Source organism: Vombatus ursinus, unplaced genomic scaffold (genome assembly GCF_900497805.2).
Source record: "Vombatus ursinus unplaced genomic scaffold, bare-nosed wombat genome assembly UNPS02014882.1, whole genome shotgun sequence".
Taxonomy (NCBI): domain Eukaryota; kingdom Metazoa; phylum Chordata; class Mammalia; order Diprotodontia; family Vombatidae; genus Vombatus; species Vombatus ursinus.
In genome coordinates this window covers 581,804-607,090 of record NW_020954660.1, presented here as the reverse complement: position 1 = coordinate 607,090, position 25,287 = coordinate 581,804, and the positions used below count along the sequence as shown (strand labels likewise).

General features: G+C 42.6%; 1 pseudogene; it reads right to left on the bottom strand.

Moving 5' to 3' along the window:
- The window catches only part of LOC114028445, a 144,416-nt pseudogene that overhangs the window by 6,065 nt on the left and 113,064 nt on the right, over positions 1-25,287 (bottom strand).

Below are 25,287 nucleotides of genomic sequence, written 5' to 3'. Positions count from 1 at the left end.
AGGGAGGAAGGAAGGAAGGAAGGAAGGGAGGAAGGAAGGAAGGAAGGAAGGAGGGGAGGAAAGAAGAAAGAAAGAAAGACAAAGAAAGAAAGAAAGAAAGAAAGAAAAGAAGGAAGGAAAGAAGAAGGGAAGGAGGGAAGGAAAGGAAGGAGAGGAAAGATCAGAAAGCGGGCCCAAAGACAAACCTAAAAAATTCCATCTCCACTTCCCAAGTCCTTTGCCGTGGGCTGCCATATGTCAGGGCAGGAAGACTTGAACATGTTTCCTCCAGGGGAGATTCTGGTGGCTGAGGTACTAAGAGCAGTGTTTTGCATGTAGCAATTTTGCTTGGTCAAATCATTGCCTTGTCTGAGCCTCAGTTTCCTCCTTTGTAAAATGAGGTGAGACCTTTCGCTTCTAAATTCTATGATAAGAGATATGAAGGCAGGGCAAGCAGGGGCCTTTCAAGTAAAAAGGTAGAGCTCCCAAGAGAAAGGAGGGAGAGGAGAAAGAATGACAGGGAGAGGTTCGCTAACCCTCTTCCCCATCCTCTTTGACACAGCCCATCCTTGCACTGCTCCTATCATGGGGACCAAGGACTCAAGAGGGAGCCATTGGAAGCCAGAGGCCCACTGGAAGGGGTCTGGACATGGGCCCATCTTCCCGTATGCTCCTGCTATGCTTAACGTGGCTAACCTAGCTCTAAGCTCAAGCCTATGTGGTATGTACACAGTACAAGTATCATTCTAGACAAGAAAATGATTTGGCTAAGGTCACACAGCCAAGAAAACCCTCCATGTGCACCCATGTCTCCTGGCTTTAAGCTCAATCCTCTTTCCACTACACCACACTGCCTCTGGGGAGTGGGTGGCCTGGCAGTGAGGCCCAGGGCGGCCAACTCACCCTCACCACATCCTCTTCTTGGTCCATAAAGTGGAAAAGCAGGGGAATGAGGCTCTGGCAGACTTGATCTTTCAGCATGGGTGACTCCTTGCCCTCCATGCTGCCAACCAGGGTTCAAAAGACATAGAGGGCACTACCTTGGACAATTTCTCTCTCCTGGAAGACACACAGGTACAGGGAAAGATTGCATGATGGTGGGGCTCATCAGACAAATGCCTGGGGTCCAGCCAGGGACACTGAGGAACAGGGTGGTCTCAGGAGCCACTGATAGTCACTGTCTGGGCCCACACACACAGTGGCCATGCCATGTGTGGGTACCCCCAAGGTCCCTCCAAGGCATTCACACCTATACAGTCATTCCTACAGGCATGGTCAATGCCACACCTAGACAGTGTCAGCACATCTTTCCACAGCCCTTACCCAAACCAACCTGCAAATGTCACAGAGGTCCACCAGGGCTTAAGTAGGGGGTCAATGGCACTCTATGAAAGGAATCCAGAACATCCAGAATGCGGCCGGGATTCCAGCCCACCCCTCCAAGTTGACCCACTTCTTTGGCCTCTCCAGGGCACTTGGTCCAGAGGGGAGCCCAGATCTGCTTTAGAACGCCCGGTTCTTGTCTGATACTCACTTCTAAGAGCTTGACTACAAGAGCATGGGTCAAGATCATGGTGCACCAGGTGCAAAGCCTTTCCCCTGCTTTGCCCTCAGCCCTACATGAAGGCACATCTCATACTGAACCACAATCATCTCTCTACACCCACACATCCCTCTGGGGATGCACACGTGCACACAGTTATGTAAATAAACACCCTGCTCATCCATACAAGCACACACACACACACACACACACACACAATCATCCCTGCATTTGCACACATCTATACTAACTAGTTGTGTGCTCTAAGGCAAACCTAAGCCTCTGCATCTCCATATAAAATGAGGGAGTTGAAGTCCATGGTCCTCCCAAACTCTGCCATTGCAGTCTAAGGTCCCTCCCAGCTCTTACATTCTCTGTTCGAAGGGCCCTTTAGGCCCTGACATTCTCCATTTTGTGTCTTGTACTCTCTTCCAGGTCTGCCATTTTATGATTCAGCAGCAGACTCATGCTGAATCTCATAAACTTGACCACCACATCAACTCACAAACTGTTATTTATCCCTCTGTGCACAAACACACACAGAACCATACAAGCATACACATAATGCCTCATATGTCTAAATATACAAATAAACACATGACTTCATTCATCCATATCCCAGGGGCATACATACACACAACCATAGCCCCACATGTAGGCACATACAGCTGGATGACCACCACAGTGATCTAATCTCTTGTCCATAGACACACACAACAACCTATTTGCATATACTCAGCCCCCATACACATACATTCACACACACAACCCATCCTCACACTCACTGAATCCAGAGGCAACTCCTTTCCTATCCAAAACTGATATAGATAAACTTCTAGAGAGTGGAATTGACAGATTCAGTCCACAGAGTTCCAACATACTACTAGACAGCCTGACATGATTGCCAGTCCAGGGGTCAATACATAAATCTATAATGATTTTGACAGTCACTCATACCAACTACTAGCTCTGGTATAGGACAGAGAGATGAGTCAGTGACAAGAGAACTAGACCCAGCAGACCAGTCACCAGGCTAAGTTAGGATGGCACAGGTAAACCTGAAGATACAGTTACGAGTGTTGAGGAGACAAGACTAGAGATTGCTCATGAGAAGTGTGCCCTCAAAAAAACAAGAAAGAAAGAAAAAGAAAAAGAAAAAAGGGGGGGCAGCCAGGTGGTGCAGTGGATAGAGAACCGGCCCTGAAGTCAGGAGGACCTGAGTTCAAATCCGGCCTCAGACCAAACACTTGACACTTACTAGCTGTGTGACCCTGGGCAAGTCACTTAACCCTAATTGCCTAACCAAAAAAAAAAAAAAAAAAAGAAAGAGAGAGAAGTGTGCCCTCCACATAATCACATATGTTTCTTGCTGCACATGTGAATTAATGCATATTTAAGTATGCTGATTTTTTTACTTTACTGTTATGTTCACTGGGCTATGGTTTGTTTTAGGGCCATGCTGTAGCAATGTCTGCTAATTGTCTTGCATATACATTAATGCTTATTGTTAGCTGTAATTTTACATAAGCCTATTGAGAGTGTTACTGTTGCCACTAGCTAGCTTTGCTTCTGTTAGTTAGCCACGCTTTGTTGTTTCCGATTAATTGTTGTGTACTATGAATACACATAGACTTTTGAATTGGGCATGTGTAATGTCCTATAGGCATATTGTTACTGCAATACTTTCTCAGCAGATGTTCTATATAGTGTCCTGTCTATTGCATATATGGTTAATGAACATTTGTTTTATTTTCATTTCAATGGTACCATAAGTTGATTACCTGGGATCTTAGGAAAATCATTCTTCTTGTTTCGAAGAGCTGATGTTTGTATGTACCTTATAAATATGCTTGTACAGTATATACTATAGTTATAGTATAGTTACAGGTTTCAAGCTTGTGCCAGCTGATTTTTGCAAGGGACTGCAATGAGTTTCAGCCCAGGGCAGGAATGTAACCTATGGCTTAAAGCTCATTTGCATAAGATTCTCCTCATTAGTGGAGATGATTACTCAATTCTCCATGCCTGTGTGAGGGGCAAAATTGGCAAGAGCTTGAAAGAGAAGGGAGATCCTGGTCTTCCAGCTTTGAGAGAGAAGACATGTCGTTCCACATTCTCTTCAGGTCCCTGATGGAAGAGAAAGACTGAGACATGTGGGGGACCTGGCACCTTGAGCATGTCCTGATCTTCGGCTTACACTAGGAGACTTCAGAGAATTTCTCCTCAGGTGAGATCACTACCAATGAGAGAGCTCATTCACTCTGCATATTATCTGCAATATTCTTATCTGTTGTATACCTTCTCTGATTTCTACTTATTGGCTTGGATAAATGAATTTATTTGCTATCCACTATATATGCTCATTGTGGAACTATAATTTGGTGGGGAGTTAAGTCCTTGGATATTTAACTTGGGATACTCCTTTCCCATTTAGGGAGCTTGATTAGGCACTCAGTTTTGATCTAAAAATTATTTCCCTAAGACTAAAAATATTTAGGGGAGCAGATAGAAATAATTCTCACTTAGTGCCCTTTCTCTAAGAACAGAGTGGTCAGTCTCTGGCTCCAACCTCCTGCTTCCCCTCTTGGCAGTAATCAAAGTCTCCCTTGTAAAAGGATGAGTGAAGGAGACATCTATTCATGCCTTCCCGTGAGCCACATCTACACAGATTCATGTGGATACATATAGCCTACATGGGGGACATAACACACGTCCCTTACACGTGTATGTTCAGCCTCCCAGACACAAACAAAGCCACAGAAGAGATGAGAATATGTATATCCTTCCTGTCTTTGCAAAAGTGGAGCGCTATAAGTATTGAACACTGAATGTGCTGTCAGACTTGGTTGATGGGTGGGGTAATTTTGCTAAGCTCTCTTTTCCTCTTTCTTTTTTATTCCTAGTTGCAAAAGCTGGCTCTCTGGATCAGGGACGGGGAAGGGATGTATTTGGAAATGAAGGTGATGGAAAAACAGAAGATATCAATAATTTGTTTAAACTGCAGTTATTTTAAGGACAAAAAAAGTATATAGACACATGCATGGTCAAGCCCCTGATATATAAGCCATTTAGAAGCAGACACTCCTATTCACATATCTCCACTCCACTCCCTATGTATACACACACCATATAAATAGAGCTCCTCATTCTACATGCACACACAGAGATTTATAGTCATTCACAGACAACCACACAAACATTCCCTTGTATAGAAAAACCCACACAACCACAGAGGCATATTCAACCTATAAGCAGACAGAAAGCCACTGGCACCCAATTCACACTCAACTCCCTTTGTGCACACACATGCATCTGCTTATATACCCTCAGCCCCACATGTCTGTAGACCCAGAATATCACTAGTCCACATGCTTACACTCACCCTCTGGGCAGAAATACATGCACCCATGTACTGCTGCCTTCTCTCTCCACTCCATCCCCTTGTGGGCCTACATTTGCAACCACACAAACACTCATACTCATCACCCTCTCCACATATACAGGGGTGCACACACATGCACACACAATCAACCAAGGACCACTCTGGTCATAACAAGTGCTTGGAACAACACAGAGCTATGCTACGGGTCCCTCTATCCCCCGCTGCCCAATTCTGCTATAACAATACTGGTCACTTTTCTACCCGAAACATAACCTTCATCCTCCCACACACATACATTTAACTACAATCACCTACATCTCCCTGTATGCACCTTCATGCATCAACAAAACAGCATACCTGCTGATCCATGTAAGTATCTGCTCTTATCCCTCTAAGCATTTGCAGCACACATACATGAAATCTTACGCATATACCCATAAACTTACATATACACACATGCACATAGATATATCACCCCATCTCTATGTGTGCCCATAATACACATGTGCATGCTCAGTCCTACATGAACTTGTGCACATGTAACCATGTTCACATACACTCACATTTATTGATGCTGTATATAAGCATATAATGTTGCCACCTCAACCTCACATTCATAATGTACCATGTGCACTCAGATATATAAATCCTCCCATGCATTCATAGATACATTCTTTTTTTTTTTTTGATTAGGAAATGGGATTGTGACTTGCCCAGGGTCACACAGCTAGTAAGTGTCAAGTGTCTGAGGCAAGATTTGAACTCAGGTCCTCCTGACTCCACGCCCGGTGCTCTATCCACTGCGCCTCCTAGTTGCCCCCATGGATACACTTTCATACAGTATTATACCTACATAACCTCACCCCCAAGTATGGACACACACGAACTCACAGGCACAAGTACACCTACCCTCATGCCCATATTTCTCCCCACATGAACCTACATATGGCCATCCAGACACTCATGGGGCCATTTGAACACACACACACACACGCACACACACACACACACACACGCACGCACACACACACGCACGCACACACACACACAGACAAGCAACCTCATGTGTCTCCATGTGCATCCCCATTCCTAATCACACTCATTCATCTCCCTGTGTACCCACAAACACACACTCAATTCCATAGCCAAAGACACACAACACACACACACACACACACACACACACGCATGCATGCACGCTCACATGATCACATGCAGCCATATGCTCATCTGTACTGCCTGCCTGTGCATACCCATTCCCTTATACCCTACCTTGGGCCCGTGTGCATACAAATACAGCTGTTGAGCTCCACGTTCACACATTCTCAATCCATACAGACACATACACAATCCATATAGATGTAGGGTATGTCCAGGGAAGACTAGTACCTCTGGGGCGAGGGCTGCTGAGCTCTTTCCAGGACTGCTTTCCACCTCTGGAGGCCCACCTGTTCCACTTAACTCTCACCTGTGGCTCCAAGAAGCTGTAGCATGGGCTGTGGCCACATCCCGGTAAACTGTTTTAGCAGATGGGGCTAAACCAGGTTGAGGGTAACCAAGGGGTCTCAAACCTGTTGGTGAATTAGGGGGGTGTCTACCCCAAGCATGTGAAGATTTCCCCTGGTGGAATGGGTGGATGGGAACAATTTGTTCCAATGGCCATGAAGGCAGCTGAAGCAGGTGCTGTGGAGCGCTTAGAGCTTGGTCAGACATTGAAGATGCCAAGGTCATCCACTGCATCTCGAGCCATCACCAGTCACATTGACTTTGTTCTGCCACTGGACTGTGATGACTCTGGAGGAGAGAGGGAGGCCAACAACTTTGTGCAACTCTGCCTCACTTAAATCCAATTTACACGCAAGTCAAAAGACATCACCCATACCATTTTACCATTTTTACTAACTCAAAGTTCTGTGGAGACAGACATGGGATGAAGCAGCAGGTGAGGATACACTGGAAGCTGTAGTCACAACCTTGCACACAGGCGGCCCAGGCCATAGGGTTGTCTTCTCACTGGAAGCAGCGGTGGGATTTGGCAGCCCCTTGGGCGTCTGAGCAGCCTTTTAATGATCACATGGCTCACCTCCTGGTGTGAGGAAGGGGCTAGAAAAAGTGCCCTAAAAAAAAGAAATAAAAAAAAGAAAAGGTGCCCTAAAAATAGTCTGCTTACCCAACCCTGACCTGATTACCCTGGCAGGCAAGGAATCCCACTCTGTGGTTGAAACACAAAAAAATGTACAAAAACATCTGCAAAGATTATTCCACTCACCATCGGCACATGGAATGTGTGCACACTTATAGACAACACAAAATCCATTAGACCTAAAAGATGAACAGCTCATGTAGCAAGAGAACTCAGTAAGTATTGCCTCCAAATAGCAGCCCTGAGTGAAACAAGGCTGGCAAATGAAGGCCAGCTTACTGAAGTTAGAGCTGGATACACATTTTTTCTGGAGTGGCCACAGTGAAGGGGAGTGCCATGAAGCTGGTGTAGGTTTTGCAATCAAAACTAATCTAGTCAACAAGCTTGTATGCCTCCCAAAAGGAATGAATCACAGGATCATGACAATGCGATTGCCACTTGTAGGAAAACATCATGCCACCATCATCAGTGCCCATGCTCCCACCATGACGAACCCTGATGAGGTCAAAGAAAAATTTTATCAAGATCTGGAGACCCTTATCATCAATGTACCAAAAGAGGACAAGCTTATAATTCTGGGTGACTTTAATGCTAGAGTAGGCTCAGACTACCAGATTTGGCAAGGAGTCCTAGGGAGGAACAGAGTTGAAAACAGCAACAGCAGTGGTCACTCACTACTGAAGACTTCTGCATCTCATGACCTTCTCATCACCAACACTGTCTTCTGTTTGCCTAAATGCAATAAAACTTTGTGAATGCAGCCTAGCTGCAAACATTGGCATTTAATAGATTATGGGATTGTAAGGAGAAGAGACAGACAGGATGTGAGAGTGACGAAGGCAATGTTTGGCACAGAGTGTTGGACTGATCATAGCCTTATCCTCCACAAAAGTGGCGGACCCAACGCAAAATGACTACCAGAAGAATTAATGTCAACAGACTAGAGCTTTTCTCTGAGGGGAATCAGCTTGTTGCTAACTTGGGGGGGGGGGAAGTTGAGCCAACACATAGTTAGCAACAGTGGAGCAGAAAAGGAGTGAGCAGCTTTCAGAGATTTGCTGTACAGCACTGCATGTGCCCATCTGGGCCAGAAATACATCCAGACTGGTTTGATAAAAATGATGGAGAAATTCAGAAGCTGCCACATGAAAAATGAGAACTCCACAGGGTTTACCAGCATGATAGTTCATCCATCTCTAAGAAAGCAGCATTTAATTCCATCAAAAGTAAAGTACAAGCAAACCTTAGAGAGATATAGGATTCTTGGCTTAGTAAGAAGGCAGATGAAATTCAGTTTTATGCTGATAGTAACAATCCAAAGAGCTTTTATGATGCCCTGAAGGCTATTTATGAGCCAAAGACCTATGGTGCATCTCAACTACTCAATGCTGATGGAGCCACAGTGATTAGTGATAAGGACATGATCCTATAGAGATGGGCTGAACACTTCCATAGTGTCCTCAACAGAGCATCATCAATCAATGCTGAAGCCATTGACCATTGACCTCAGGTTGAAGTCAATCCCTCCCTAGGTGAAGTTCCAACTGAAGAAGAGGTTTGCAATGCCATCAGGATCCTTTCCTGTGGCAAGGCAAGACCTGGTGCTGATTCTATTCCAGCTGAGATTTACAAGGTGGGGGGTCCATTGTTCATACAAAAACTGACTGAAATTTTCTGGGTTATATATGGCAAGAGGAGATTATCGCCCAGGAGGTCAAGGATGCCTCCATTGTCCATATCTATAAAAGTAAAGGAAACAGATTGTCCTGTGACAATCACAGGGGTGGTGGTAGGGATGTCTCTCTCTTAGTCATTGCTGGCAAGACTTTCCAGTGTCCTCCTTAATAGGCTGATCTTTTACCTGGAAGATAGTTATATACCTGAGAGCCAATGTGGCTTCAGAAAGGGCCAAGGAATGGTCGATATGGTATTTGCTGCCCAACAACTCCAAGAGAAATGCCAGGAGCAGAATAGAGGTCTGTTCACACTGTTTGTAGATCTGACCAAGGTCTTTGATACTGTCAGTCTTGAGGGCTTATGGAAAATTATGCCAAAATTTGGTTGCCCTGAGAAGTTCATCAGCATTGCACATCAGTTTCATGACAGCATGCTTGCCCGGGTTCTGGATAACAAACAATGCTCTCGTGCTTTCCCAGTCACCAATGGAGTGAAACAAGGCTGTGTGCTTGCTCCCATGCTTTTTAGCATGATGATTTCAGCCATGTTGTCAAATACCTTCAACGAGGATGAACACGGTTTCAAGGTCAACTACTGCACTGATGGTAAATTCTTCAACTTTAAAATGCTACAAGCCAAGACAGAAACGGAGGGAGTGTTGGTGCATGATTTTCTGTTTGCAGAGGATTATGCACTCAATACAGCCTCTGAGGCTGAGATGCAACCAGGTAAGGATGGATTCTGGGCTGCCCGTGCTAATTTTGGCCTAACAATTAACACTAAGAAAACACAGGCGCTCCATCAGCCACCACCACATCATCCATACATGGAACTGTTGGTTACAGCAAATGGAGAAGTTTTGAATGCTGTGGATAAGTTCACTTGCCTTAGTAGTATACTTTCCAGGGATGTACACATTGTTAGCTCTGGCAATGCTTACATCAATCTCATTATCTATACAATCAGTTAAAACAAGACCTGGATCTGACTGTAGTTCAGATCAAGAGCTTCTTATTACAAAATTCAGACTTAAATTGAGGAAAGTAGGGAAAACCATCAGACCACATAGGTATGACCTAAATAATGTCCCTTATGAATAGGAAGTGGAGGTGATGAATAGATCTAAGGGATTAGATCTGGTAGAGAGAGTGCCTTAAGAACTAGGGACAGAGGTTTGCAATATTGTACAGGAGGCAGCAACAAAAACACCCCAAAGAAAAAGAAGAGCAAGGAAGCAAAATGGTGGTCTGATGAGGCCTTACAAATAATTGAAGAAAAAAGGAAAAGGAAAGGGAAAGAAGAAAAGGAAAGTTATACCCAACTTAATGCAGAATTCCAGAAAACAGCTAGGAGAGATAAGAAGGTTTTTTAGAAGGTTTTCTTAAATGAGCAATGCAAAGAAATAGAAGGAAATATTAGAATGAAAATGATAAGAGATCTCTTCAAGAAAATTAGAGATATCAAGAGAAAGTTGCATGTGAAAATGGGTATGATAAAAGACAGAAATGGTAGGGACTTAACAGAAGCAGAAGAGATTAAGAAGAGGTGACAAGAATACACAAAAGAACTATGCAAGAAAGATCTTAACATCACTGATAAAGATGGTGTGATTACTGATAAGATATCCTAGAGAATGAAGTCAAGTGGGCCTAAGGAAGCATTGCTAACAATAAGGCTAGTGGAGGTGACAGAATTCTAGCTGAGCTATTTAAAATCCTAAAAGATGATGCTGTAAAAGTGCTGCACTCAATATGCTAGCAGATTTAGAAAACTCAACGGTGGCCACTGGATTGGAAAAGACCAGTTTACATCTCAGTCCTAAAGAAGGGCAATGTCAAAGAATGTTCAAATTACCAAACAATTGTGCTCATTTCACATGCCAGCAAGATTATGCTTAAGATTCTACAAGCTTGGCTTCAGTAGGATGTGAACTGAGAATTACCAGAACAGGTTACTTTTCAAAGAGGCAGAGGAACTAGAGACCAAATTGCCAACATTCACTGGATTATGGAGAAAGTAAGGGAGTTCCAGAAAATATCTACTTCTGCTTCATTGACTACACTGAAGCCTTTGACTATGTGGATCACAACAAAATGTGGCAAGTTCTCAAAGAGATGGGAGTACCAGATCATTTTACTTGTCTCCTGAAGAACCTGTATATGGACCAAGAAGCAACAGTTAGACCCAAACATGGAACAACTGATTGGTTTAAGATTGGAAAAGGAGTATGACAAAAGACTGTATATTGTCACCTTATTTATTTAACTTCTATGCAGAGTACATCAAGTGAAATGCCAGGTTGAGTGAATCAAAAGCTGGAATTAAGGTTGCCAGTAGAAAGATTAACAATCTCAGATATGCAAAAGCTACCACTCTAATGGCAGAAAGTGAAGAAGAATTAAGAATCTTTTTGATGAGGGTGAAAGAGGAGAGTGTAAAAGCTGGATTTAAGCTTAATAGAAAAAAACTAAGATCTTGACAACTGGTCCCATCACTTCATGGCAAATAGAGGGAGAAGGAATGGAAGTAGTGTCAGATTTTATATTGTTGGGCTCAAAGATCACTGTAGATGGCCACTGCAGTCATGAGATTAAAAGACACTTGCTCCTTGGAAGGAAAGCTACAGCAAATCTGGAAAACATACTAAAAAGCAGAGACATCACATTGTTGACAAAGGTCCATATGGTCAAAGCTATGGTTTTTCCAGTAGCAATGCATGGCTGTGAAAGTTGGACTATAAGGAAAGGTGAAAACTGCAGAATCAACACTTTTGAATTGTGGTGCTGGAGAAGACTTTTGAGAGTCCCTTGAACAACAAGGAGATCAAATCAGTCAATACTTAAAAAAATTATTTCAGGCTATTCACTGGAAGAGCAAATACTGAAGCTGAAGCTTAAATATTTTGGCCACATAATGAGAAGACAGGACTCATTGCAAAAGACCCTGATGTTGAGAAAGATTGAAGGCAAAAGGAAAAGGGGACAACAGAGGATGGAACGGATAGTGTCATAGAAACAATGAACATGAACTAGGACAGACTTCAAGTGAGGGTGGAGGATTGAAGAGTCTGGTGTTCTGTTGCCCATGGGGTTACAAAAAGTCAGACATGACTGAACAACTGAGCAGCAGCAGCAGTTCCAAATGTCTAAGATTTTTGTCTCATAGACTGTTTCAAAACAGACAAAAATGGTTAGCTGCCCAGTTTCTTCTATGAAGCAATTATTTTTCTGGTCCTGATACCAAACAAAGACAAAACTGAGAAAAAGAAAACAATAGGTCAATATTTCTAATGATTATAGAGGCAAAAAATTGAATTAGATATTCACAGATAGACTGCAGCAGGACTTCAAAATAATTAACAATCATGACAAAGTAGAATTTATTACTGGAATTCAAGGTTAGAAAACAACCAGGAAAAGCAGCTAATTTAGTAAATCATATAAACCAGATGCGAACAATAAAGGCTACATGATAATGTCACTAAATGCAGAGAGAAAGGCTTCAACAGGCCATTCCAATAAGCCATTTTCTAGAATTAGACACAAATCATTATAAAATCCACATGGGAATTAAATTATCAAGAATATCCAAGAACTATGAAAAAGAAATGGGGAAAGAGCGTGTGTATGTGGTGGGGGGTTGTGTGTGGCACTAGCAGATTTCAAAATATCTTGAAAAGAAATATCAAAACTAGTACTATAAAAGGAACAGAAAAACAAATGAATGGTACAGAATAGACAATGGGGAAAAGGGAATGATATCACTATTAGATAAAAATTGCTGGGAAAATTGGATGGCTATATATGTCACGGGAACACAATACAATTAACTCTAATGAAACAGTGGTCAAAGTGAATTTTAAATTTTTTTTAAGTTAAGAAAAGGTAATAATGTATTGGTCTTAACTTTGTAAAGGAGGGACATTTTCATCAAACAAATAGAAGAAATTAACAAAGGCAAAATTGGTGGGTTAAGTATACAAAAGGATTTTTGTACAACAAAAGGTAATAATACTAAAATTAAAAGAAAAGAAATAAATTGAGAAAAAATTTTGTAGTAAATCCAGAATCTATGAGGAACTGATGCATATTCACAAGACTAATATATATTCCTGGTGGAGCAATGATCAAAGGAAAAGGGCAGATAATTTTCAAAGGAGGAAATATAGACAGTTAATAACTCCATGAAAGATGCTTAAGTTCTTCAACAATAAGAGAAACACAAATCAAGACTAGATGGCACCACAGTGCACAAAGTGTCAGGCCTGGAGTCAGGAAGATCTGAATTCAAATTCAGCCTCAGACATTTACTAGTCATGTGATCCTGGGCAAATCACTTAACATCTGTTTGCCTCAGTTTCTTCAACTGTATAATGAGGATAAAAATAGCACCTACCTCCCAGCGTTGTTGTGAGTCTCAAATGAGATGATGATTGTAAAGCATTTAGCACAGTGCCTAGCATATAGTAGGTACTGTATAAATATTATTGTTATTATTATTACTATTATTATTATTATCATTATCATTATCATTACCAAGATAACTTTAGGATATCTAACACCCTCGCACTAAGATGACAAAAATAGTGAAAATTTTTAAAATTTAATGTTGGAATGGGAAAATAGGTACTCAAATCCACAGTTGGTAGGATTGCAGACTAGTCCAAATGTTTTGGAGAATAAACAACCTGGCTCTCTCAGGTCATAAAACTCTATTGTATATTTTGTCAGGGATTCCATTGCTAAAATATTAAAAGGATAAAAAGACCCATATTACAAAAAATAGTCACAGCTTTTTATATGATAATAAGCAAAAAAAAACAACTAGAAATCACCTCTATTTAGAGAATAACTGAATAAAATTAAGTCCTTCAGGCTCCCTTTACTCAGTCTTCTACAATGCCATCAAATCAATGAGAACATGAGAGACTTGGTCAAAAACTTGACTGAAATCCAGTTACATTGTGTCTACAAATGTTCTCCTGATCAAAAAAAGAAATGCTATTAGTCTGGTATGACTTGTTCTTGATAAGATTATGCTGGTTTTTAGGGATGACTGCTTCCATTTCTAAATGCTCACAACCTATCCCTTTATTAATACCTTCTAAGATTTTGCCAGGAGTTGAAGTAAATTACTATTCTAAGCCCCAATCACATATACAGACTCAAATACACACACACACACACACACACATACACACACACACACACATACACACACAATCTACACCCGACCCCAATCTATTCCCACACATCTAATGCTCACTGTACACTTCAAGACAGAGAACAGCCGTTCACACTCACTATCACATCCTTGCACATATAGATATGAACGGCTACATATTTACATGCCCTCAGTTCCAAATGCACAAACAATTAGGTTAAGTCAAGTCTCCCTCGGCAATACTTCTGACATCTATCCCTTCTTCCCTGTTTACATTGCTACCACTTCAGTTCAGCGTATAGTGTACTATGTCCCCCTGTCCTCCCTACCCAGTATCACAATAGCACCCCAATAGGCAGGAGTATTATTTATAGGGATGTGTTGGTAGATGTTTAACAACCAGGTTTTCTGTAAAAAAAAATGCATGCACATGATTGTTTAAATTTAATCTGTATAATTAACACTTTTTTAAGCCTAGACAATTAACAAAACAATGAAGCAAGCCCTGATTTGTGGTGATTGCTGATTTCTGAGTTGTAAAGGCTCACGCTAAAAATTTCACAATCTCTTCTAATGCCCTTAGAACTGGCTCCAGCACACCCCCTGCCAACAGGTCTTTCTACTTCCACTTACTCTTCCTCTTACTACATATAACTGCCAAAATAACCTTTTCTCCATACAGATATGTTCCTGTTATTCTTTGGCTCCACTTATGTCTAGACAACCATTCTCGTCTGCACACTTACATACACACATGGCAATACAGGTAATACCCTCTTCTTCCTGACATGTAAACATAAACATATCAGCACTGATTTCCACAAACACATTCTTACTATCCTGAACATATCCACATACAACCATATATGGAAACATGTGTAGCCCACATAAACTCTGAGGCATCCTCACCCAACTTCCGCTGTAACAGAGGAGTCTCAGGGCCCAGAGCAATGCTAGCTAGCTACATCTCCACCTCAGGGTTCTAGGGCTACACTCAGGAGTCACACTCTAACGCAATCAGCTTGAGCCTCTACCAGTGTGTTTCACCATAAGACTATTAACTGAGAACCAGTTTAATCAGTGAGTCTTAAGTAGGTTTTATAAAGGGGTATTTATTAAGGTGGTATAAGAACAGTTCATACAAAATGGTCTCACAAATATCTATGATACCCTCTCCTACTGCTACATAGGGTCCATGGGAAACTGAGCTCAAGCTTAGAGTGCACATGTGGCACAGCTCCTGGCAGCCAGAAGTAGTTTTTTCCTATTCTTGGGCTGCTCAAGAAGTTCTTCCATTAGCATGGTGGGAGATAGATCTACATAGATCTGCATGGATCTGTGCTTGTCTTTCAGTGTAGACTCTGCCACTAACTGATCTAGGGATGCCACTAGGATATTGATGAAAATCTTCCTTTGCAGCTTAAATGGTCCTCCTTTGGCCAATGCAAGGAGGAGGGAGGAGGAAGTAAGGAGACCTGGCCAAGGCCAAGTCTCTCCTTTCCCTCAGGCAGTTCTTTGGGTGGATGGGTGGAGTAGGGAGAAGAAGGAGTTTAGCCTGAACTCTGTGCTCACTCTAATTTCTGGAATGAATTCCTTCTCACTATTCTTTTTTTTTTTCAGCCAAAGACAAGGTTTATTAAAACATCCGTCATATTGGGCAGACTCTTAAGGAGTCTGAACGTTAGTGAGCTATTGGCTAGATTATAAGAATCTGAGTAGTGGCTAGATTTTAAGAATCGGAGCAGTTTAATGGAGACAAGATGGCCCTTATATACAGAAAGCCTATGGGAGAGATCTAGGAGTGGCCAAGTAGTCTATGAGGTCTAGAACTCCAGGGACCTGGATCCAGTGGCCAAGGGAGAATGGAGCCTAGATAGGATTAAGGGTATGAAGTGGCCAGGGGTCATAGGGAGGTAAAACAATGGAGAGTTAGGCTAGATTAAGGGTAACAGAATTGGGACATTGGGGAATTATAGCCTCAGGCAAATGCCAGAGATTTGGCCATGTGGGAAAGTCTAGGGTTTTTCCTTTTTGAGGCCTAGCTCCCATCCTCGTCATTACACCCTCTAACATACGGGACCCAAATTCTTTTGGGGTAAGGGGCGAAGGTCTTGGCTTCTGAAACTGCTTCCTGCTGCCAAGGGGCATAGAGCTGTCTCTGCCTTGAGGGGGTCCCAAAGAGGAGGCTGACTTGGAACTGAGCACAGGCTGCATCCAGGGAATGATGGGGGGGGACATTGGCTGGTACCTGCTGTTTGCTATCAACTGTAAGTGAATGGCCTGTAGTCTGAAAGACACAAATCTGACAGAAAAGACTGCAGGGCCCAGATATAAAGCAGGGACTAGACCTAGAGCCCAAATATGCATTCTCACCATTTTTGATAAATTATAGGTGATCCCTAGGGCGTGGCCAAATTTCCTCAATTTATCCAAAAAAAATTCTAGCTGAATGAAGGTCTTTTAGCACTTAGTCTAAGACTAAGAGTGTTATTACTAAGTGGGACATGTTCTCACCCAGTTAAGGTATCAAAGCTAAATGGAGTGGGGTGGTTTCAACCCCACCCTTCCTACACATGTTCTGTGACACATACATATATAGGCACAAAGCATCATTCAAGAGTATATCCACATTCATCCTTTGTGTATGTGCACACAGCCAATGGGCAGCTAGGTGGCACCACAGTGCACAGAGTGCTGGGCCTGGAGTCAGGAGATTCATCTTCTTGAGTTCAAATCTGTCCTCAGACACTTACTAACTTTGTGACCTTGGGCAAGTCCTTAACTCTTGTTTGCCTCGGTTTCCTCATTTGTAAAACAAGCTGGAGAAGGAAATAGAAAACCACTATAGTATCTTTGTCAAGAAAACTATAAATGGGGTCATGAAGAGTCAGATATGACTGAAATGACTGAACAACAACAACACACAGCCATAGAAAGACAGACGGATGCTCAGCCCAACATGCATGCTGACACGGTGCCAGACACCCTCTCTTAACCATCCACATGATCACAATCTTCCCAAGATGTTTAAAACCAATATGGAGTGAAGTCAATTTTTTTCTTTTCCTTTTTATTGGCATCCACTGTTTCTTTTGAACCTCAAAACCCCATGAAGTAGCTGTTCCAAGACAGTTTTGTTTCATTTTCTTTTAGTAATGATATTTTTATCTTTTATTTAGTATTTTATTTTCCCCCAGTTACAAGTAAAAACAATTTTGAGCATTCGTTTTTAAAACTTTGAATTCCAAATTCTCTCCCTTCCTCCTTCCCTACACCCCCATCATCGAGAAGGCAAGTAATTTGATATAGGTTGTACCTGTGTAATCATGCAAAACATATACTTAATAGTAATGTGAAAGAAAACATAGACAAGAAAAAACCTTCAAGAAAAATAAAGAAAGTTAAAAAAAAGTATGCTTCAATCTGTATTCAGACATCATCAATTCTTTCTCTGGTGATGGATAGCATTTTTCATACTAAGTCCTTCAGGGTTGTCTTGAATTGTTGTATTGATGAGAATAACTAAATCATTCACAGCTGATCATCTTACAATATTGCTGTTACTTTGTACATGGTACATTTCACTTTGTATCAGCCCATGCAAGTCTTTCCAGGTTTTTCGGAGAGCATCCTGCTCATCATTTCTTATAGCACAATAGTATTTCATCACAATCACATACCACAATTTGTTCAGCCATTCCCCAATTGATGGGCATCCCTTCAATTTCTAATTCTTTGCCATGAGAAAAGAGCTGCTATGAATAATTTTGTACATATGGGTCCTTTTTCTTTTTGTTTTTTATCTCTTTTGGAATACAGACCTAGTAGTGGTATTGCTAGGTCAAAGGGTATACCTGGTTTTATATCCCTTTGGGCATAGTTCCAAATTGCTCTCCAGAATGGTTGGATCAATTCAAAACTCCACCTACAGTGCATTAAAGTCTCATTTTTTCCACATCTCCTCCAATATTGTCATTTACCTTTTCTGTCCTATAAGCCAATCTAATAGGTATGAGGTAGTACACCAGAATTGTTTTAATTTGCATTTCTCCAATCAATAGTGAGTCAGGGTATTTTTTCATAGGGCTATAAATAGCTTTGATTACTTCATCTGAAAACTGATCGTACCTCTTGATCATTTATCAATTGAAGAATGACTCATATTTTTATAAATTTGACTCAGTTCTCTATATCTTTGAGAAATGAGACCTTTATCGGAGAAACACGTTCCAAAATTTTTTCACAGTTACTATTGCTAACTGTATTTCCCTCCATTCGATTCCCCCTTCCCATTTGTTCTATTCTCTCTCTCCTTTCACCTTGTCCCTCGTCAAAAGTGTTTTGCTTCTGACTACCCTCTCCCCCAATCTGCCCTCCTTTCTATATTCCCCCTTCTCTTATCCCCTTCCCCTCCTACTTTCCTGTAGGGTAAGATAGATTTCTATACCCAATTGAATGTGTATGTTATTCCCTCTTTGAGCTAATTCTGATGAGAATAAGGTTCACTCATTCCCTCTAGCCTCCCCCTCTTCCTCTCCATTGTAAAAGTTTTTTCTTGCCTCTTTTATGTGAGATAATTTACCCCATTATATCTCTCCCTTTCTCTTTCTCCCAGTACATTCATCTCTTACCCCTTAATTTTATTTTTTAGATATCATCCCTTCATATTCAACTCACACCTGTGGCCTCTGTCTATATATACTCCTTCCAAGTACCCTAATAATGAGAAAGGTCTTATGAGTTACAAATATCATCTTCTCATGTAGGAATGTAAACAGTTTAAGCTTATTAAGTCCCTTATGATTTTCCTTTCTTGTTTACCTTTTTATGCTTCTCTTGAGCCTTGTATTTGAAAGTCAAATTTTCTATTCAGCTCTGGTCTTTTCATCAAGAATGCTTGAAAGTCCTCTGTCTCATTGAATATCCATTTGTTCTCCTGAAGGATTATACTCAGTTTTGCTGGGTATGTGATTCTTGGTTGTAATCCTAGCTCCTTTGCCCTCTGTAATATCATATTCCAAGCCCTCTAATCCCTTAATGTAGAAGCTGCCAAATCTTGTGTTATCATGACTGTGCTCCATGATACTTGAATTGTTTCTTTCTGGCTGCTTGAAATATTTTTTCCTTGACCTGGGAACTCTGGAATTCGGCTATAATATTCCTGGCAATTTTCATTTTGGAATCTCTTTCAGGAGGTGATTGGTGGATTCTTTCAATTTCTATTTTACCCTTTGGTTCTGGAATATCAGTGCAGTTTTCCTTGAGTACTTCTTGAAAAATGATGTCTAGGCTCTTTTTTTGATCATGCAATTTCAGTAAGTCCAATAATTTTTAAATTATCTTTCCTGGATCTATTTTCCAGGTCAGTTATTTTTCCAATGAGATAATTCACACTGTCTTCTATTTTTTCATTCTTTTGATTTTGTTTTATTGTTTCTTGATTTCTCATAAAGTCATTGACTTCCATGTGCTCCATTCTAATTTTTAAGGAATTATTTTCTTCAGTGAGCTTTTGGACTTCTTTCTGCATTTAGCCAATTCTGCTTTTTAGGGCATTCTTCTCCTCATTGGTTTTTTGGACCTGTTTTATAATTTGGCATAGTCCAGGGGTAGAGAACCTGCAGCCTTGAGGCCACATGTGGCCCTCTAGGTCCTCAAGTGCAGCCCTTTGACTGAATCCAAACTTCACAGAACAAGTCCCGTTAATAAAAGTATAAATAGACTCTCGTCTGTTTTTTAAGGTGTTATTTTCTTCAGTATGTTTTGTGTCTCCTTTACCAAGCTGTCGATTCATTTTTCATGATTTTCTTGCCTCACTCTTATTTCTCTTCCCAATTTTTCCTCTACCTCTCTCACTTAATGTTCAAAATCTTTTTTGAGCTCTTCCATGGCCTGAGATCAATTCTTATTTTTCTTCAAGGCTTTGGATGTAGGAGGTTTGACTTTGTTGTCTTCTTCTGAGTGTGTGTTTTGATCTTCCTTGTTACCATAGTAATTTTCAACAGTCAGAGTTTTTTCTGTTGTTTGCTCATTTCCTCAGCCTTTTAGTCAACTTTTAATTGTTTGTTAAGGTAGAGGTCTGCTTTGTACTGTTCCAAGCTTTAGAGGTTTTGTGCAGCTGTTTTCAGAGATACTTCTAGGGACCTGTAAGTTTTCAGTTCTTCCAAGGTGCTATGATAAGGGGTGAGGTGTTTACTCCTTTCCTGGCCTGTGTTCTTGTCTGTGAGGGACCACAAGCACTCTTTTCTGCCCTGGAACTGTGAGGAGGGTCTCTGATCCATGGTGGCTGCAAGCTCTGCTATGCTAATACTCCTCCTCGCCCTGGGACTGCCACTCCGTACTGCAACCCGGATCTGAGGATGCACAAAGCAACAGTCCTGCATCAGTGCAAGAGACCCCTGTAATCTCCTTCTGACCTGTTGTTCAACCTCCTTTCCACCTGTGGGCTGAGAGCTTGGGAAGGAACTGCTGCTGCTCCTCAGGCAGTCACTCTCAAGGCCTGCTCCAGGTTTGCTGGGGCCCAGTCTGTGCTAAACTGCGCTCCTCTCTCACCCTGGTGCAACAGATCTTTCCTGCCGAACTTCCAAGTTGTCTTGGGCTGGAAATGTGTTTCACACTGTCTTTTTGTGGGTTCTGCTGCTCTAGAATTTGTTCAGAGTCATTTTAAAAAGGTATTTGGAGGGGTTTGGGGAAAAGCTCAGACAAGTCCCTGCCTTCACTCTGCAATCTTGGCGCTGCCTCTGCTAGTTTGGTTTTTTTAAACAATCCTATCTGTGATTTCATTGGTGCATTCTACCTTTGCAGGGTGGCACCTCTTCTACAACTCAGACTTAAGAGAGTTGTTTTGGGGCACTGAGAGGTTAAGGAACTTGCCCAGGGTCACAGAGCCAGGATGTGCCAGAGGCAGGACCAGCTCTCATCTTCCACATCACAGTCATTTTACAGTTGAGGAAACTGAGGCGGGGGAGTCAGTGAATCAATAAACATTTATTAAGAGGTTACTATGTTCCAAGCACTGTGGTAAGCTCTGAGGATACAAAACAAAGGTAAAAGGTAATTCTCACTCTCTAGGAACTCACAGTCTAGCACATAAGACAACATTTAAGTAACTATGTACAAATAAGTCAGATATAGAATGAATTGGAGATAATCAATGGCAAGAAGGCACTAATATTAGGGGGATTAAGAAAGGCTTCTTGAGGCAGCTAGGTGGCACAGTGGATAGAGCTCCAGCCTTGGAGTCAGGAGGACCTGAGTTCAAATGTGACCTCAGACACTTGACACTTAACTAGCTGTGTGACCCAGGGCAAGTCACTTAACCTTGATTGCCTCACCAAAAAGCAAAAAAAAAAAAAAAAAAAAGGTTTCCTGCAGAAGGTAGGATTTTTGTTGAGACCTGAATGAAGCCAGGGAAGTCGGGAGAAAGAGATGAGGAGGGAGAGAATTGTAGTCATGGAATATAGACAGTGAAGAAAATGCCCATAGCCTGGAGATGAAGTGTTACTGAATCACAGAGTGTGGGAGATAGGGAAGTGTTAGGTGTAAGAAGACTGGAAAGGTGGAGGGAGAGCCAAGGCACGAAAGACCTTGCATGCCAAACATCCTAGATATGATAGGGAGCCACTGGAGTTGATGGGGGTGGGGGGGTGAGGTGGTCAGATTTTTGCTTTAAGAAGACCACTTTAACAGCTGAGTGGAGGATGGGCTGCAATGGGAAGAGGCATGAGGCAGGTAGAGCCACCAGTAGGCTATTGCCTAGGCGTGAGGTGATGAAGGACTGCACCAAAGTGGTAGCAGTGTCAGGGGAGAGAAAGGGCTGTCATGAGAGATGTTACAAGGGTAAAATCAACAGGACACAGCAATAAACTTGATATTGGGCAGGGAGAGAAAGTGAGGAATCAATTAGGTTGTGAGTCTGGGTGACTGGAAAGATATTGGTACCCTTGATGGTAATAGGGAGGTTAGGGAGAGAGAAGGGTTTCAGTTTTGGACATGTTGAGTTTCTCACACGTCTGTGAGACATCCAGTTCAAGATCAATAAACAGTTGGAGATGTAAGACTGCTGATCAGCAGAGAGGTTAGGTGGATTTGATCATTGTTGTCACAGAGATGATAACTGAATCCATGGGAACTGATGAGATCATCAGGTGAAATAGCATAGAGGGAGAAGAGAAAAGATCCCAAGTCAGAGTCCTGGGGGACACTCACCTTTAGTGGGCATGACCTGGCCAAAGATCCAGCAATGGAGATCAAGAAGGAGCAGATTAGGGGCAGCTAGGTGGCGCAATGGATAGAACACTGGCCCTGGAGTCAGGAGGACCTGAGTTCAAATCCAGCCTCAGACCAAACACTTGACATTAGCTGTGTGACCCTGGGCAAGTCACTTAACCCCAATTGCCTAAAAAAAAAAAAGGAGCAGATTAGATGGGTAGGAGGAGAACCAGGAGAGAGTAGTGTCATGAAAACCTTGAGAGAAGAGAGTGTCAAGAAGAAGAGGGTGTTCAACAGTGTGGAATGTTGCAGAGAAGTCAAGAGAGAGGAGGATTAAGAAAAGGACACCAGGGGCAGCTAGGTGGCACAGTGGGTAGAGCACTGGCCCTAGAGGCAGGAGGACCTGAGTTCAAATCCGGCCTCAGACACATAACACACTCACTAGCTGTGTGACTCTGGGCAAGTCACTTAACCCCAATTGCCTCGAAAAAAAAAAGAAAGAAAAGAAAAGAAAAGGACACCAGATCATTGGTAACTTTGAAGAGAGTAGTAACAGTTAAATGAGACTGGAAGTTGTAATCTAGAGTTAAGAAGAGAGAGGATACAAAGTATATGTACCTATTATTGTAAATGGCTCTTGACTTTAACCACAAAAGGGAGGAGAGATATAAATTGATAGTGGAGCTGGAAGGATGGAGGGGAGACATGGGCATGTTTGTAGATTGCATGGAAGCCTCCAGTGGACAGGCAGAGACTGAAAATGAGTGAGAGAGTGGGGATGATGGAGGAGACACTTTGCTGCAGAAGTTGAGATGGGGTAGGATCACTTGTGTAAGTAGAGGAATCTGCCTTAACTTGAAGTTGGTGGGACAGTGAGAGACAGCGAGGAATCAACGATGCTAATTAGGTTGTGAGTCTGGGTGACTGGAGGGGCACCCTTGATGGTAATAGGGTAAAGGCAGAGGTAATGGGAAAAGACGTCTGAGTGATATAAGAGGAGATAATGGGAAAAGACATCTGAGTGATATAAGAGGAGGAGGGGAGCTCTCAGCAAATGGCCTTAAAATTTTCACTGAAATGTGAGGCCAAGTACTCATCTGAGAGGGTATGAAGAAGGGGAGCTATGGCAGGCTTGAGGAGGGTTGAAGGTTTGGAAGAGCCTCTGTGGTGAGTGGGCAAGGGAGTAAATAAGGTCTAAAAGCATTGCTTTGCTTTTGGTCCAGTTGAAATTACATAACATAAATTTGTAGGGGATCCTGTCAACACAGTTTTGTGATTTTCTCCAGCTTTGTAGCTTTGTTCAGCAGCACCAAGGCATAGGAGTGTTAACAGGATTTTACTGAGCCCGTCTCCAACCTGAGAATGATGAAACAGCAGGCCAGACACAAAGTGCCAGTAATCAGGTGGCTGTTTAATTAATTAGTTTCATTATGAGGAACAGATATGCAAATCAGGAATTCCGATCAGATTTCCACCTTGTTGAAGTGAAGACAGAGATTATATACATAAATCACAAGTGGGGAGGGAGGGGGGAAGGTGGATTACAAACAATGTTTTCCCGGGCTTGAACAGTTTCCCACAACAAACCCACAAATGGAAGACAATATGACAATTTTGGAGTCCTGTGGGAGCAATACTGCTCGAGTTCTTGGGGGTCGTTACTTGGTGGGTCACAGGACCAGAGTTCTGTGACCAGAACAGGTTCTATCCAGAACTTGGATTCGTTTCACTTCAGGTATGAAGGCAGAAGGATGCCAGTGATTGTGAGCCTTGTCAAAGTTTGATTTATCATTTTAAGCTGCATTATGAGTCTGACTCACAAGAAAGGCAATGCTGAAAAATCTAATCTATTAGTATATTCATTACACTTACCACATCGATTATTATAAAAAAATCATAATTCCCTTCCCTGGAGTGAAGGCAGTGGATGGTGGGAGTAATCCAGGGCTCAGGGCCCTGGTCAGCAATAGGATAAAGGGGCAGGGGATTTAAGAGAAGAGGACAGTATGGAATTGAACTAGTTTATCAAAGAGTTAAAATGCAGATGTGTAGCCTGTACAGAGGTGTTGGTCTGAGATGGGTTCAAGAATTGGAGCGCATTGTGAGGAGAAAGAACAGGGAATGGGGTTGGAATGACAGCAGATTGGGGTGGATATTTCAGATAGTATTTCAGAATTCCTAAATATGGAAGTGGAGAATTTGTGGGTGCTGGCTAGATGAAGGGTATGACCATCTCTGTGTGTGCAGCTGAGGTGGGGTGCAGGAAGAGGTCATGAGAAATGAGCAAGATGAGGAAGTGGGAGGTTGGGGTGCTTGAGGGGGAATCAGGAACGTTTGCTGAAGTCCCCTAGGATGAGGGCAGGAAGTGGGAAGGAAAGGCCTGGAGCCAGGCAGAGGGAGGGAAGGAGGAAGGAGAGTGTCCTGGAGGTTTCTAGGCAACAGCTGCCAGAATTTGATTGGATGATAGATATGGACTGAGAGAAGCTCAGAGCAGGCGAGATTCCTGAGTGATGGACGTAGAGGGAGAGGCTCAAGTCGCAGAGGGGAGCAAGGAATATTCCACCTCCCCTGCCTGGCCAGGGGAACGAGCGAGACCGCAGCCCATGCTGCAGAGGGAGGCCCGGGAGGAGGGAGGGAACCGGGGCTCAGGGAGAGCCACAAGATGGAAGCTGTGGGAGGGGAAAGATTTAAGATGAAAAGAAGTTGGGACTTCAGGTGATCTGCCCAAGGTCCCACGGTGGTAAACCATTAAAGGCAGGATTTGAACCCTTGTTGGCCAAGCACCAAGTCCTACTCTGACGCTTACTGACTGTGTAACTTCGACTATATCTCTTCACCATCCTGGGTCTCAGTTTCCTCAACTGCAAAATGAGAGGGCTGGACCTAAGGGGTCCCTAAGGTCGGGACAAAGCTCATTCCTCGCCCTGGGCCTCGGTTTCCTGATCTGTAAAATGATGGAGTTGAACTTCCAGCTCTAAATCAAGGACTGTAAGACTGAAAAAAAAGGCTCTTGGGGCGGGGCGGGGCGGGGCGGGGCGGGGCGGGGGGGGGCTGTGAAAGGTGTCCCTCCCGCCCCCTTTCTAGGTCCGGTGGATCTGGGGCCTCCGGGAGTGGGGCTGGGGATGGCATGAGGCGGGGGGCAGAGGCAGGGGAGCAAAAGGACCAAGCGAGGTGGGAGAAGTTGAGGAG